The following is a 15,810-nucleotide window of genomic DNA, read 5'->3' on the forward strand; positions in this document are numbered from 1 at the left end:
CATTAATAATGGAACAACCCCCAAAACCTAGAGGCATTCACTTGAAGGAACGGCTTTGGTTTTGTTGCACTTTAAAATGGGGAGAAATTTACATGTTTTAGAAGTATCACAGCTTTTTGATGGTTATTTATAATAACATTGTTTCACATGCAAATAGGCTGACAATTGTTACTCATTAAAAAGACAACCAGTACAATGCAATACACTACTGTGTCAACCCAATGTTTTACACAATGTTCCGAAGTGGAGCTTTGTGTTCTTCTCACTTAGATAGTTGGCAGCAATAAGAAGTTTGTAAATGTCAGTTCAGTTCTGCCAAACCAGTTCTATATTGAGACACTTAAAATGTAGGTAGCATAAACGTAAAATGACATGAGGCATATGGATTTGCATTAGTACACACATCAAAAGTCCCAATGCAAAGTTACACCTCACTTAAACTGTTCCAAGTTAAATAAAATGACCAGAATTTCAAAGAATGCTGAAGTCATGTTGGAACATTTGTTTTCCGGGGTGTGATGCAATTTGGAGGACCCGGCAAGCCAGCCTATTCCCTATAATGTAAACTCCAAATGTATAACTTCAAATTAAACCAAATCGTTTGCACTGGTTTCTTTTCAAATTTAATTTACATTTTCAGCCAATTTACAAGCACATATTTTAACGTTAGCCAGCCAGTAGGGATAACATTAGCAGGCTAGTTGGCTAGAAACCTTGCAAGTTGATTTATTGAGTCAGCCAGTTTTTTTTTTGTTTTTTTGTACCTTTATTTAACTTCTTTGATATAGGGGACGCTCTTAATTTTTGGATAAAAAAACGTTCCCGTTTTAAACAAGATATTTTGTCACGAAAAATGCTCGACTATGCATATAATTGACAGCTTTGGAAAGAAAACACTGACGTTTCCAAAACTGCAAAGATATTATCTGTGAGTGCCACAGAACTGATGCTACAGGCAAAACCAAGATGACATTTCAAACAGGAAATGCCCCTGATTTTGAATGCGCTGTGTTCCAATGTCTCCTTATATGGCTGTGAATGCGCAAGGAATGAGCCTACACTTTCTGTCGTTTCCCCAAGGTGTCTGCAGCATTGTGACGTATTTGTAGGCATTATTGTCAATCTTCATTGGAAGATTGACAATAAGAGACTACATTTACCAGGTGCTTGCTTGGTGTTCTCCGTTGCAATTATTGCATAATCTCCAGCTGCGTGTATTTTCCCATTTGCTTCAGAGGAGAAACCCAACTGCCACGAATGACTTATCGAATAGATATGTGAAAAACACCTTGAGGATTGATTCTAAACAACGTTTGCAATGTTTGTCGATATTATGGAGTTAATTTGGAAAAAGGTTCGGCGTTGTAATGACTGAATTTTCTGGATTTTTTCTTAGCCAAACGTGATTAACAAAACGGAGCGATTTCTCCTACACAAATAATCTTTTTGGAAAAACTGAACATTTGCTATCTCCTCATTGAAAACATCCGAAGTTCTTCAAAGGTAAATGATTTTATTTGAATGCTTTTCTTGTTTTTGTGAAAATGTTGCCTGCTGAATGCTAGGCTTAATGCTATGCTAGCTATCAATACTCTTACACAAATGCTTGTGTAGCTATGGTTGAAAAGCATATTTTGAAAATCTGAGATGACAGTGTTGTTAACAAAAGGCTAAGCTTGTGAGCCAATATGTTTATTTAATTTAATTTGCGATTTTCATGAATAGTTAACGTTGCGTTATGGTAATGAGCTTGAGGCTATGATTACGCTCCCGGATACGGGATTGCTCGACGCAAGAAGTTAACTAGGCAAGTCAGTTAAGAACAAATTCTTATTTTCAATGACGGCTTAGGAACAGTGGGTTAACTGCCTGTTCAGGGGCAGAACGACAGATTTGTACCTTGTCAGCTCGGGGATTTGAACTTGCAACCTTCCGGTTACTAGTCCAACGCTCTAACCACTAGGCTACCCTGCCACCCCAGTTGCTATCATCAGTAAACCAATGTTTTCCAAATACATTACACCACCTCACCAGTTATGAAAGAATGTTATCTAAGCCAGCAAGCTAGCCAGCCAGCTAACGTTAGCTATTTAGTCAACTAGCTATTAGCCTAGCCAGCCAAGCTCCACAGTTACTCTCGGAAAGCTGGAGCCCAACTACTGAAGACCAGCTAGAACACAACCGAAACATAACCGCAGATTATAAGCAAAGGAGAGAGCAGAGACTTACAGATTGATGGTTGGGGTCTATCAATGGTAAAACATTTAAAAGAGTGGCAGCTGAGTTAGCTACCAAAGCAAGGGGGAGGCGGGCGCTTCACCAGGTCAAAATCCAAAATAGATAGATTCCAGATGTCAGTCAGCTAGGTTTATGACAGTCATAAATACCTCTTCCCCCCTTTTCCTCTCTCTACCCTACTGAGGTTACATTTGCAAAACCCTTGGTTAACAGAGATTCTGGGAATGTGGGGGGAAATGAACTATATTCTGGAAATCTGACCAATGGAACATAGGCGGTGGTACTTAATGAATATGATGTCAGTTCGGTTGTCATCTGAGACATTATCAATGATAAGATGACAAACTCTACAGTGGAAGTCTACACATCGAGTTATCGGATTCACATGGAATTGTTGTTCAATTTAAATGTTTGAATATGAAATTATTTGTGTTTTTTTTTTAATGTGTTATTTCTTACATTAGTACCCCAGGTCATCTTAGGTTTCATTACATACAGTCGAGAAGATCTACTGAATATAAGAGCAGCGTCAACTCACCATCAGTACGACCAAGAATATGACTTTCGCGAAGCGGATCCTGCGTTCTGCCTTTCACCCAGGACAACGGAATGGATCCCAGCCGGCGACCCAAAAAAACGACTTCGTAAAAGAGGGAAACGAAGCGGTCTTCTGGTCAGACTCCGGAGACGGGCACATAGCGCACCACTCCCCAGTATACTTCTCGCCAATGTCCAGCCTTTTGACAACAAGGTTGATGAAATCCGAGCACGGGTAGCATTCCAGAGGGACATCAGACTGTAACGTTCTTTGCTTCACGGAAACATGGCTAACTGGAGAGACTATCGGAGTCGGTGCAGCCAGCTGGTTTCTCCACGCATCACGCCGACAGAAACAAACATATTTCTGGTAAGAGGGGCCGGGGCGTATGCCTTATGGCTAACGAGACGTGGTGTGGCCACAACGATATACAGGAACTCAAGTCCTTCTGTTCACCTGATTTAGAATTCCTCACAATCAAATGTCGACCGCATTATCTACCAAGGGAATTCTCTTCGATTATAATCACAGCCGTATATATTCCCCCCCAAGCAGACACATCGATGGCTCTGAACGAACTTTATTTGACTCTTTGCAAACTGGAATCCATACATCCTGAGGCTGCATTCATTGTAGCTGGGGATTTAACAAGGCTAATCTGAAAACAAGACTCCCTAAATTGTATCAGCATATCGATTGCGCAACCAGGGCTGACAAAACCTTGGATCATTGCTATTCTAACTTCCGCGACGCATATAAGGCCCTGCCCCGCCCTCCTTTCGGAAAAGCTGACCACGACTCCATTTTGTTGATCCCTGCCTACAAGAAAGAAACTAAAACAAGAAGCTCCCACACTGAGGTCTGTCCAACGCTGGTCCGACCAATCTGATTCCACACTCCAAGACTGCTTCCATCACGTGGACTGGGATATGTTTCGTATTGTGTCAGACAACAACATTGACGAATACGCTGATTCGGTGTGCGAGTTCATTAGAACGTGTGTTGAAGATGTCGTTCCCATGGCAACGATTAAAACATTCCCAAACCAGGAACCGTGGATTGATGGCAGCATTCGCGTGAAACTGAAAGCGCGAACCACTGCTTTTAATCAAGGCAAGGTGACCGGAAACATGACCGAATACAAACAGTGTAGCCATTCCCTCCGCAAGGCAATCAAACAAGCTAAGCGTCAGTATAGAGACTAAGTAGAATCTCAATTCAACGGCTCAGACACAAGAGGTATGTGGCAGGGTCTACAGTCAATCACGGATTACAAAAAGAAAACCAGCCCCGTCACGGACCAGGATGTCTTGCTCCCAGGCAGACTAAATAACTTTTTTGCCCGCTTTGAGGACAATACAGTGCCACTGACACGGCCTGCAACCAAAACATGTGGCCTCTCCTTCACTGCAGCCGAGGTGAGTAAAACATTTAAACGTGTTAACCCTCGCAAGGCTCCAGGCCCAGACGGCATCCCCAGCCGCGCCCTCAGAGTATGTGCAGACCAGCTGGCTGGTGTGTTTACGGACATATTCAATCAATCCCTATCCCAGTCTGCTGTTCCCACATGCTTCAAGAGCTAAACGACTACCGCCCCGTAGCACTCACTTCAGTCATCATGAAGTGCTTCGAGAGACTAGTCAAGGACCATATCACCTCCACCCTACCTGACACCCTAGACCCACTCCAATTTGCTTACCGCCCAAATAGATCCACAGACGATGCAATCTCAACCACACTGCACACTGCCCTAACCCATCTGGACAAGAGGAATACCTATGCGAGAATGCTGTTCACATCGACTACAGCTCGGCATTTAACACCATAGTACCCTCCAAGCTCGTCATCAAGCTCGAGACCCCGGGTCTCGACCCCGCCCTGTGCAACTGGGTACTGGAATTCCTGACGGGCCGCCCCCAGGTGGTGAGGGTAGGCAACAACATCTCCACCCCGCTGATCCTCAACACTGGGGCCCCACAAGGGTGCGTTCTGAGCCCTCTCCTGTACTCCCTGTTCACCCACGACTGCGTGGCCACGCACGCCTCCAACTTAATCATCAAGTTTGCGGACGACACAACAGTGGTAGGCTTGATTACCAACAACGACGAGACTGCCTACAGGGAGGAGGTTGAGGGCCCTCGGAGTGTGGTGTCAGGAAAATAACCTCACACTCAACGTCAACAAAACTAAGGAGATGATAGTGGACTTCAGGAAACAGCAGAGGGAACACCCCCCTATCCACATCGATGGAACAGTAGTGGAGAGGGTAGCAAGTTAAGTTCCTCGGCATACACATCACAGACAAACTGAATTGGTCCACCCACACAGACAGCATCGTGAAGAAGGCGCAACAGCACCTCTTCAACCTCAGGAGGCTGAAGAAATTCAGCTTGTCACCAAAAGCACTTACAAACTTCTACAGATGCACAATCGAGAGCATCCTGACGGGCTGTATCACCGCCTGGTACGGCAACTGCTCCGCCCACAACCGTAAGGCTCTTCAGAGGGTAGTGAGGTCTGCACAACGCATCACCGGGGGCAAACTACCTGCCCTCCAGGACACCTACACCACCCGATGTTACAGGAAGGCCATAAAGATCATCAAGGACAACAACCACCCGAGCCACTGCCTGTTCACCCCGCTATCATCCAGAAGGCGAGGTCAGTACAGGTGCTTCAAAGCACAGAGAGACTAAAAAACAGCTTCTATCTCAAGGCCATCAGACTGTTAAACAGCCACCACTAACATTGAGTGGCCGCTGCCAACACACTGACTCAACTCCAGCCACTTTAATAATGGGAATTGATGGGATATGTAAAATATCACTAGCCACTTTAAACAATGCTACCTAATATAATGTTTACGTACCCTACATTATTCATCTCATATGTATACGTATATACTGTACTCTATATCTACTGCATCTTTATGTAATACATGTATCACTAGCCACTAACTATGCCACTTTGTTTACATACTCATCTCATATGTAGAAACTGTACTCGATACCATCTACTGTATCTTGCCTATGCCGCTCTGTACCATCACTCATTCATATATCTTTATCCCCCTACACTTGTGTGTATAAGACAGTAGTTTTGGAATTGTTAGTTAGATTACTTGTTGGTTATTACTGCATTATCGGAACTAGAAGCACAAGCATTTCGCTACACTCGCATTAACATCTGCTAACCATGTGTATGTGACAAATAAAATTTGATTCGATTTGTGATGGGATGAAATGTGATTTTAGCTTCTAAAATTTGACATTTGGGTTTTCATAAGAAAGGGCTCCTCAATCAGTGGCCCTGCCCTGTGAAGGGACAAGGGCTATAAAACTTTTCAAACACGCCCTCCTCTCTCTTCCTATATAAGCCCTTCACGACAACAGAACTTCCTGTTCCGGGGAGGTAGGACGACGGTCCTATGTCAGAATAACTACAGAACGAAGCCAACATCAGCGTGAGCTTTGGTTGCGAATGGTATGGACTTTGAACTCTTATTCACTACAGAAGTGATACCTCCTAGCCGTTGAGTTAGCAACAGCTGCTGCAAACAAGAGTTAGGAAGGAACAGACAGAGTATCCCGTCTATCACACAACGACATTACTACAACTTATCCAATTGACCACCAGAGACATTCTTCAAAGGACAGAGGACTCGGTTTGGCAACACGGTCTTCCATCTACCACCAACCTACTGAAGCGCAGCTCAGAGTAAATATTTATTGCATTTTCCTTTTCCAAATGAGAGGTAATTTAGAATGCATAAGATACTGTATTTATGATAGCACAGCTTCGCCCTTCGTTCCTCAGTCTTCCCGCTCTTTCACTCAACCCAGCCCTTTCCTTTGTGTAACAAGCTGTCATATCGGTTCCACCAGCTAGGTACGTTTTCCTTTATGTAATTTGTAATCAAGTTATGATTAATTGTGTGTGTGTGTAATCCTGTGTGATTACCTAGGTATTTAGTAAATAAATAAACCCAATTTTGTATTGATGATTCAACTTCTTAGCCAGGGTTCGTGCAGATAAAATAATTTACAACTTTCAGATGAGACTGAAGAGGTGACGATTGATATTGACTGCTATTGATGTAAAATATTACTAGGTCTTTAAGAGTTTATTCGGAAGATAACAGCTCTAAATATTATTTTGTGGTGCCCGACTCTAGTTAAATACATTTACATGATTAGCTCAATCAGGTGATATTAATTACGGAGAAATTATTTTATAGAATAGCATGTCATTTCACTTAATCCGGCATAGCCAAAGACACGACAACTACTTCACAGAGAACATGCCGAAATGTTAACAAAACAAAAATAAGAACCATAAGAGGTACTACACAATTAGCAAGCAGGTATGAGTTTCGATTTCATTTTTAACCCACGGCAACAAAGCACTAGAGCCTGCTCTTTGTTTACATCACACTTCCGCGTGATTGGTGGATTGTAACTCACAAACACTTGGATCTGGAATGTAATTACATGCTTGCATGGCTAATGGCTAACTTTAGCCAGCTATTGTGCTAGCATATGAACTCGGTAGCACAGAGTAGGTCCTCCATATGACGTTGACAAATTGTGCAGAGTGGGTAGTTTAGAAGATATCCGGAAATAAGTGAATAACTATGTAATAACCCAAAAACGGAACTGTGTTAGGTAGGTAATGTAACCAGATCGTAACTACAACTATGCTACTAAGTATTTGACCACACTGTTTTACATTGGCGAGTAAACTCATGCGTCCTACTTTTTCAATGTAATGAGTCCCACACTGATGTCTTTCCCTAGCTTTGAAATGACAGAACACACTATTCAATGGAAATCAGAAAGGTCTTTCTAACAGTTGAAAATCTCATCAATTCGGGTGATGTGCAACAGTTTGAGGGCCCAGACCACAATCAGAGTACACAGCCCAGGTTCACAGAATGGATGTTCAGATTCATCTAGAGGTACCTGGTCTCAAATGCAGTGACCACAGAGCAATAACACAAGGTACACGCTGTCAGTAATATAAATTCCTCTCCATCGTGATGCACAAGAGGTAGAATGCATATAAAAAGGTGCAGCACACTAGTGGCCTGGGGTGGTGTAACGGTTACTGCCACGGCCTTCGAAACACACATATATGCCAGTGCTGGTGTGGGTTCAAATCCAGCCTATGCCCTTCTAGCACACCATCTTCCCTCCTCCCTTTCCTGTCTCTCTTCACAGTCTCTGTCCAACAAAATAGGCTATATTCTGAAAAATAAAATACAGCACAGTAGGTATAAATTTACTGTGAAAACGTCCAATATAAAAAAGTTAGTTACATCTTGGGAATAGCCCAAGCAGAATGGAGACTTAAATGCACATGACTCCACCTAATGGCAGATCATTTGAATAATCACTTTAACAAGGGGGCATTAATAATGCTCTCAGGGCAAAGGACTGGATTTCCAAATGATCAAATTGGTATGCAAAGGTGGGAATATTCCCTTGGATGAATGTCACTGGAGAAACGATTGCACAATTTCAGAGCATATCGTCTGATGTGGAGCTGTAATTTAAAATGCACAATTTACAGACATCTACACTCCTATGAAAATAATAATCAGTAATATTACAGCATTACTCTTTGACCAAAGAGGTTATCAAATGATGTTATGTTATACAATGGGTGGGTCTAATCCTGGATGCTGATTGGTTAAAACTGCATTCCAGCTGGTGTCTATTCCACAAGTTACCACCGGCTAAAGCGATGTTGTTGAAATGCTTATTTACTCTGTTCCATCTCACTGCGCAATCCAGTCTTATCAGCCAGGTCAAAAAAACAGGTCAAACTAAACAAAATGCAGCTAGTCTTTCCATCTTCAGTTTGAAGTTATTGTATTAGCTGTGTTGTTGGCTAAATCTTCTGAACAACAGTGTCCTGACAAGAGAGCACATTCTTTTATGACAGGCAAAAATCGCAGATTAGCTCATTGTTATGGATGTATCCAAATAAATGTCTGTTAACCGAACCGATAGAACAAACAACCAGCCGGTGTGGGTAGCAACCTTAGATGTGTGTCCTGACTATATCTTGTGGAAGGATGAAATAGTATGAATGAAATCAAAATACAATGTTTCATGAAAATATGTCAATATGTTGGCAACTCATTGTATAAAAGTGATAATGCCTTCGAAGCCAGTGTTTGGAGGATATATTGGCATGGTTTGCCAGCCCACGACTTAGTCGCAGGCCTAACAACACCAGTGCCAATATATCCAACACCAGCTTCTCAGGATTCATCACTTAAATATGGCATGGATTTGTAATCACTAAACTGGAACTTGGGCATACAGTTTTTTTTAAAGGGATAGTTTAGGATTTTGGCAATGAGGTCATTTATCTACTTCTTCATAGTCAGATAAAACCGGTATTCACAACTTTAGGTATCTGTGTGCAGTTTGAAGGAAGTTGCTAACAAGCGTCAGCGCAATTGCTAACTAGCATTAGCGCAATGACTACTGCTCCTGTAGACTTCCAGTCATTGGGCTAAGGCTATTTAGCAGTGGCTCGGGAAACTACCTTCATACTGGACACAGATACAAATTGTATGAACGAGTTAATCTGACTCTCAGAAAGTAGACAGTGTCAAAATCCTCAACTATCCCTTTGTCTTTTTAATATTTAATGTTGCTTAACCCAAACATTTAAATTGTATTTAACCACGTATAATGTAGTTAGTGGTTCTTCCTTTAAAAGTTAGGAGATTATCCCTTTCTCAGGACCCTGTCTTTCAAATATTTTTCGTAAAAATCCAAATCACTTCACAGATCTTCATTGTAAAGGGTTTAAACACTGTTTCCCATGCTTGTTCAATGAACCATAAACAAGTAATGAACATGCACCTGTGGAACGGTCGTTAACACATTAACAGCTTACAGACGGTAGGCAATGTAGGTCACAGTTGTGAAAACTTAGGACACTGAAGAAGCCTTTCTACTGACTCTGAAAAATACCAAAAGAAAGATGCCCAGGGTCCCTGCTCATCTGTGTGAATGTGCCTTAGGCATGCTGCAAAGAGGCATGAGGACTGCAGATGTGGCCAGGGAAATAAATTGCAATGTCCATACAGTGAGAAGTCTAAGACAGCGCTTGGGGGAGACAGGAAGGACAGCTGATCGTCCTCGCAGTGGCAGACCACGTGTAACAACACCTGCACAGGATCGGTACAGCCGAACAACACACCTGTGGGACAGGTACAGGATGGCAACAACAACTGCCGAGTTACACCAGGAACGCACAATCCCTCCATCAGTGCTCAATCCACAATAGGCTGAGAGAGGCTGGACTGAGGGCTTGTAGGCAGGTCCTCACCAGACATCACCAGCAACAACGTCGCCTATGGGCACAAACCAACCATCGCTGGACCAGACAGGACTGGAAAAAAGTGCTCTTCACTGATGGGTCGCGGTTGTGTCTCACCAGGGGTGATGGTCGGATATGTGTTTACCGTGAAGGAATGAGCTTTACAACAAGGCCTGTACTCTGGAGCGGGATCAATTTTGGGGTGGAGGGTCCGTCATGGTCTGGGGGCAGTGTGTCACAGCCTCATCGGACTGAGCTTGTTGTCATTGCAGGCAATCTCAAAGCTGTGCGTTACAGGGAAGACATCCTCCTCTATCATGTGGTACCCTTCCTGCAGGCTCATCCTGACATGACCTTCCAGCATGACAATGCCACCACCCATACTGTGCGTGATTGCCTGCAAGACAGGGATGTCAGTGTTTTGCCATGGCCAGCGAAGAGCCCGGAGTACAATCCCGTTGAGCACGTCTGGGACCTGTTGGATCCGAGGGTGAGGGCTAGGGCCATTCCCCTCAGAAATGTCTGGGAACTTACAGGTGCCTTGGTGGAAGAGTAGGGTAACATCTCACAGCAAGAACTGGCAAATCTGGTGCAGTCCATGACAAGGAGATGCAAAGCAGTAATTAATTCAGCTGGTGGCCACACCAGATACTGACTGTAACTTTTGATTTTGACCCCCCCACTTTGTTCAGGGACACATTAGTCCATTTGTTAGTCACATGTCTGTGGAACTTACTCCATTGTTGAATCTTATGTTCATACAAATATTTACACATGTTAAGTTTGCTGAAAATAAACGCAGTTGACAGTAAAAGGACATTTCTTTTTTTGCTGAGTTTCTCTCATCATATCACCCAGCCCTAGCTGACACTTAAATAGCGTGCCATAGAATTCTGTGGTAGACCACAAACTGTGCTGCAGTATGACGCAACTTTGAAAGGAACCACTATACATTCTACAGTAAAGCATACAACTTTGAAACCTTTGCAGTTTGTAGTTACATTTTACGGGAAATGTTCACAGAGTGGCAAGAAAAAGTATGTGAACCCTTTGGAAATACCTGGATTTCTGTATAAATATGTCATATAATTTGATCTGATCATCTAGGTCACAACAATAGACAAACACCGTCTGCTTAAACACACAAATAAGTATACGTTGTTCATGTCTTTATTGAACACACCATTTAAATTTTCACAGTGCAGGGTGGGAAAAGTATGTGAACCCTTGGATTTAATAACTGGTTGACCCTCCTTTGGCAGCAATAACCTCAACCAAATGTTTTCCGTAGTTGCGGATCAGACCTGCACAATGGTCAGGAGTTATTTTGGACCATTCCTCTTTACAGATAGCCTTACATTCCCCTGCAAAATGTCTTGATGAACTTGGTAAATCATTTTTCCATCTATGATAGCAAGATGTCCAGGCCCCGAGGCAGCAAAGCAGCCTCAAACCATGATGCTCCCTTCACCATACTTTACAGATGGGATGAGGTTTTGATGTTGGTGTGCTGTGCCTTTTTTTCTCCATGCAGTGTTGTGTTCCTTCCAAACAACTCAACTGTAGTTTAATCTGTCCACAGAATATTTTGCCAGTAGCGTTGTGGAACATCCCGGTGCACTTTTGCAAACTTGAGACGTGCAGCAATGTTTTCTTTGGACAGCAGTGGCTTCTTCCGTGGGCCCTCCCATGAACACCATTCTTGTTTATTAGTGTTTCACGTTTCGTAGACTCATCAACAGAGATGTTCGCATGTTCCAGATATTTCTGTAAGTCTTTAGCTGACACTCTAGGATTCGTCTTAACCTCATTGAGCATTCTGTACTGTGCTCTTGCAGTATGGCCACTCCAAGGAAGAGTAGCAACAGTGCTGAACGTTCTCCATTTCTAGACAATTTGCCTTACCGTGGACTGAAGAACATCAAGGCTTTTAGAGATACTTTTGTAACCCTTTCTAGCTTTAAGCAAGTCAACCATTCTTAATCTTCGATCTTCTGAGATCTATTTTGTTCGAGGCACAGTTCACATCAGACAATGCTTCTTGTGAATAGCAAACTCAAATTTTGTGATTGCTTTTATAGGGCAAGGCAGCTCTAACCCACATCTCCAATCTCATCTCATTGATTGGACTCCAGGTTAGCTGACTCCTGACTCCAATTATCTTTTCAAGAAGTCATTAGCCTCGGGGGTTCACATACTTTTCCCAACCTACACTGAATGTTTAAATGGTGTATTCAATATAGACAAGAAAAATACAACGTGTGTTATTAGTTTAAACACACTGTTTGTCTATTGTTGTGACTTAGATGAAGATTAGATCCAATTTTATGACCAATTTATGCAGAAATCCAGGTAATTCCAAAGGGTTCACATACTTTTTCTTGCCACTGTAGATTAAAGCATCAATACATGAGGGGAGGGGGAGTGAATTATTGTGTGTGGTCATAGGTATTGTCTGTGCTATGTTGTGTTCATAGGTACAAGGAGAAGCAACACCTAATTTATTAGCGATGCATTTGCTGACAATGACCGTAATTATATTGACCTGAGATTAAAATACAAATCAGAAAACATTTGGAGGGTTCCTTTTTATCACGTTTAATGGGAATCTGCATAATATATCTTAATGAGGCACTTAATGGTCTATGAGAGATCTATTGAGAATGTCTACATGGCAATTAGCCGAGAGTGTGTGGCAGCTGTTCTACAATTAAAATGCCAAATTACCTTCAATCAACACCATTTAAGACTGCACGTAAAACTGAACACAAAATGTGGAGAAAAATCTGTTCAGACAACTCTGATCTTGATAGGAGTAAGGGACGTATCCAAATCAGGAACCAGTGTTCTCCCTTTATAAAAAAAACACAATTCTCTTTCACCCTCTCACTTAATGGTCTGGTAAGATTAAACATTCAGTTTTTTCCAGTACACCTAAACTGCAGTGTTGTGAAAGGTGTCATTCCCAACTCTATGGCAAACCTGATTTTATGAGACTTGAATACAGGCATTAACACCAAAAATGGATTAAAGATACAAGGTCAAAAGAACAAATGCATGTCTGAAGTTATAGCATAATGCAAAAAATCTTAAGGTAGTAAGGTTCTGTCTGTATTCATAGGCATACATAAAAGCCATGGACTGAATATGCCAATGGTCATTATTCAAACAAAAACATGCCAATATACTGTAGGCTACAGATGGCATTTGTCATGGACATGAGTAGGCTGCCAGTGAATATAGCCATCAATCTTGTATTTCCGGTACCTTCCTTTTGACAGGCACTTAGTTTGAACGCTTTCAATAAAATGACTAAATAATATATTAGTTCGTACACGGCTAAATTGTAGCAAGAAAATGTTCAGACAAGATAAAATCAGTGGAAACTTTGCAACGGACCATTTCGAAATATAAATATTGTAACTATTTGCTGAATTTTAGCGTGCAACGATTGTTGCAAACACAACATCACATCCATTTAACTGACACATAGGTGGGAAGTGACAACAGCGTAATACAATAATGCTACTTACCACACTAAAATTGCACTAGATTTTTGTTCTGTAATTTACTTGTTACTGAGAGGCAGCCCCAGTAGCTTACTTCGACATTTCACAACTGTCATCGCTTCAAAAGTTCCAGCGGGTCTAAAAAGTAGAACTTATAGCGCATGTATGGTTGCATAACGTTACATGTCAATGTTTGAGCATCCGTTTCAATTTCGACCAATCGAAATTCAATGTAAAAGTCATTTTACTACTTGCAAGGCAATTAAACAGCATAATCAATCTGAGCAGCACGACCGAGGATCACCCTGCAAAAAAGGTATATGATATTGCTTGAAACTTGAAGTTAATATCCTGAAATAACATGGGCTGTCTATCTGCATAGTATGATGACAGGGAGAGAGAACCTGTCAGGGCCTGTCCACAGCGCAACCCCGGAGCTCAAGTACATTTCTTTGCCTATGTGAGATATTAGGCCTAACGTTACGACATTCCCAAATTCGCTTTACTTACCCCGGTGGATGGTTATTTAACCGGTTCAAATTTCAGAGGTTCAGCTGTTCCAGTGCTGCACTTGAACATTTCCTCCGAGGACGGAGCTACTTCACCTTCTAGGGCTGTCACTGAAGTTGCACGCCCCATGCGATACTCGTGTCATATTGACCAGTTCTGTGGTCAATTGCGTCCCTTGATTTGAAGACTTCCTCACCCGGCTATTCGCATTTGCTTCTCCAACAACAGAATCCCGCCGGGTTTCCCCGCTCCGACTCAGTTCTCTTGCAAAAACCACCGGAACTACTTCCAATGCCAGACGGAGCACGTTGAAGGCAAATCCATGCACCACGGTCAGACAACATCACATAACTAGTTCCCATATTCAATACTTAATTAACTGTTCATAGCGAATTCATTGTCGCTAACAACAATAACGTGACAATAATAATAACCATAATAATCATAAAATGTTAATCATTATTCATGTGTTTATGTATTTATTTTAACGTAACTAGGAAGCTAATTCACATCCATAGTCACTGGGCAGGTGAAAACAGACCATCAAAACATAAATACAAAAACATAACAAACAAGTAAAATATATATATATATATATATATATATATATATATATATATTTATTTTTATGCATGCATCAAACTAGTCATGATTACAGCAGCTAATGGGGATCCATAAAAAATACAAATACAATGTAGATTCCTTTTGAGGCACTTCTTAGGTTTGTGTTAACAAAAGCCAGTTAGAAAAGCCTATTATTTCTGTAGTGTGTCCCAGTAGTCTGTGGTACAATGAATGTATGAAGGAAAGGAAGGAAGGAAGCAAGAAAAATGTTGTCCCATAGGGAATCTGGCACACACACATCACTTCAACATATCACAGGATATCACAAGACATAATCAGACAGACATACAGTACATTTGCTGTGTAGCTGCTGGGTTATAGTTTATAGTCCTTATAGTTCAGGAAACTGATGCTGGGTGGTGTGAACAACTTGTGTGCTAGGTTTGTCCAACACAGTCCCTCCCCTCTGTTTGTTTCTCTTGTTGTCCTGCTATTGCTCTCCCTTTGGTAAAGAACCTGGCTCAGAGCCGGCCCCAGGCATAAGGAGTTTTTCTCTTCTTATGTCACTCACTGAGAGTCACTCAATTAGCCATGTCAGCTAACAATTTTTCGATTGGTAAATGAGTTTAGCCAGCTATCTAAACTTGTAGTAATCATGGCAGAATACCAACCTTGCTTACAGGTCACGTGCCCAGGGGCTATTCTCTCTGGACATCTGCATTGCTTCTTACTTTTTTCAAATGCTCCGGTTGCCTAAAGTCTGGTATTCGAGAATACACAGGGGCCCTGACCTCCAGGGGGGCCCCATTGATTTTGTAAGTCACTCTCACTCAGATATAATTAACATGGCATAAGTCATGGCAGCATGTGTAGAATTACAGAAAATTAGATGTAAATCTAAAACATTTCCCTCCACCCCATGGCAGCATGTGTAGAATTACAGAAAATTAGATGTAAAACTAAAACATTTCCCTCCACCCCATGGCAGCATGTGTAGAATTACAGAAAATTAGATGTAAAACTAAAACATTTCCCTCCACCCCATGGCAGCATGTGTAGAATTACAGAAAATTAGATGTAAAACTAAAACATTTCCCTCCACCCCATGGC

The 15,810-nt window shown here is 41.9% G+C and overlaps 1 protein-coding gene across 2 annotated transcripts in view; it reads right to left on the reverse strand.

Annotated features, from left to right (window-relative positions):
- LOC115102616 (forkhead box protein J3-like) overlaps nt 1-14,413 on the reverse strand; it is a 97,402-nt gene extending 82,989 nt beyond the window's left edge. For both annotated transcript variants that reach the window (XM_029622747.2, XM_029622748.2), the window contains exon 1: nt 14,137-14,413. The gene's annotated coding sequence lies outside the window, so the exon portion shown is untranslated. The remainder of the gene's footprint in view (nt 1-14,136) is intronic.
- Nucleotides 14,414-15,810: the final 1,397 nt, after the last annotated feature.

Source organism: Oncorhynchus nerka, linkage group LG20 (assembly GCF_034236695.1).
Source record: "Oncorhynchus nerka isolate Pitt River linkage group LG20, Oner_Uvic_2.0, whole genome shotgun sequence".
Lineage (NCBI taxonomy): Eukaryota > Metazoa > Chordata > Actinopteri > Salmoniformes > Salmonidae > Oncorhynchus > Oncorhynchus nerka.